Below are 1,774 nucleotides of genomic sequence, written 5' to 3'. Positions count from 1 at the left end.
CGCCGTTGCCGGGGATCGAACCCGGGTCACCCGCGTGACAGGCGGGAATACTTACCACTATACTACAACGACTTGTTGTTGTTCTAGTTCTGGTAGAGTGTTATAATTATCATTTAATCCTTATTAACAGGTGAAGTGAAACCAATAGCATCAATAGCATTACCTTATTAATAACAGTTATCAATACTGGAATCAATAGCATTACCTTATTTCTTTTATTTCTGTATGTGCTTTTCTTTTTTATGCTCATAATTCACTCAACAATTTTTTTTAATTTCAATGTTGTATTTCTCGATTAAGATTAAGATGTATATTACTAAAATATATTTTATTCATTTCTTTTTATCAATACTATTTAATATGTTTAATGTAAATTTTAAATCTATTTACTTTCAATAATCATTTTAAAGTATAACTTGTAAAAATATAATAGACTACTAAATTTAATATCTCACCATATATTATTTAAAAAATCTTTTGTTACAAAATAAATCTTATTACTTTTTTCTTATAGTTATTAGTTAAATATACATCACAAAGTTTAAAAGGGTTTTGTTTGTTTTTGCATAATATTTACATAATAATTTACTTATAACTTTTACGTAACTTTGTTACTATCAAAGTCCAAAAGGGTCTGGTTTAAATTTATTTGCATTATTATATATTTTTTAAATAATATATCAATCATGTAACAATTATATTCTATTATATTTTTTTCTTTAAATTTTTAATTTGTTGTACAAATTATTATATGCTCGCTATTTTACAAATAATTCTAAATTATTTTAGATAAATTCATATAATATATTCAAAATTAAATAACAGATGCTCGTCCAATATTGATGTAGTTGACTTTGCTTGTGGCTTTTAGAAACATTCCTTCTAGGGATCCAATAAAATTATCCTAGTATAAAGTCCCTCAAACACGAGGCATTGAAAGGGAAAAATAATTTAATCTACGCAAAGGTGATTTATTTTCGGCCAAGATTGAAAAAATCGATCCCTTCAAGGTACTCTTTTAGACTCTTCTATGCAAGAATAAGAGTTTTCTCTTCTAATGCCTCATTTTTAGGGGTGTCTCACAACCCATCCAGATCTTTGACCAACTGCCTCACAAGCTCGTGCTCTCTGGCAAGATTTTCCTTGGAAATGGTGAGTTTGGACTTCAACTCGTCTCAGGCTTGGGCGTTGTTTTCACTAAAGATTTGCTTTATCAGTAAGCCCATAAGCATGTGATTTTCCATCAAGTTAGAAAACTTGCGAGGACCCAACTTATGTATTGTCCTATAGTCACCAGGAGAATCTTCAGGGAAAGGGAGGTGAGCGCTAGTAAATTTTATGTCGTCAAATGTTTGATCGGTCCTTATCAAGGAATGAAGGGAGGGTCATCCTTTATTGGAGAAGGGTGTTCACCACATTTGTCATAATATAGGACTACAATAGCATCGTCCATTGGGATTGGAGAGGAATTCTCTCCTTGCTTCTGGCTTTTAGAAATATTTCTTCCATGTCCCAATAAAACCATCTCAATACATCATCCCTCTATCATGAAGCATTGGAAAGGACAAAGTAATTTAATCTAGGAAAAGGTAATTTATTTCTGGGCATGACTGGGAAAATGGACTCTCTCGAGCGAGACTTTGTAAAGTCTCTCAGGTGAGACTTAGATAATCAAGTACCTCACACAAGACTTGATAAAAACTAGTCTCTATGGAGATACTTAAATAGAAGAGTCCCTTTGTAGAAACTTAATAATCAAGTCCCTCAGGCGATA

General features: G+C 31.6%; 1 non-coding gene across 1 annotated transcript; it reads right to left on the bottom strand.

The window, feature by feature from the left end:
• On the bottom strand, positions 1-72 carry TRNAD-GUC (transfer RNA aspartic acid (anticodon GUC)). The gene has a single exon. It is a non-coding gene; the product is annotated as a tRNA-Asp (tRNA).
• Between the last annotated feature and the right edge of the window lie 1,702 nt (positions 73-1,774).

The sequence above is a fragment of the Vicia villosa genome, unplaced genomic scaffold (assembly GCF_029867415.1).
Source record: "Vicia villosa cultivar HV-30 ecotype Madison, WI unplaced genomic scaffold, Vvil1.0 ctg.000175F_1_1, whole genome shotgun sequence".
Lineage (NCBI taxonomy): Eukaryota > Viridiplantae > Streptophyta > Magnoliopsida > Fabales > Fabaceae > Vicia > Vicia villosa.
This window is presented reverse-complemented; position numbering and strand designations above follow the sequence as displayed.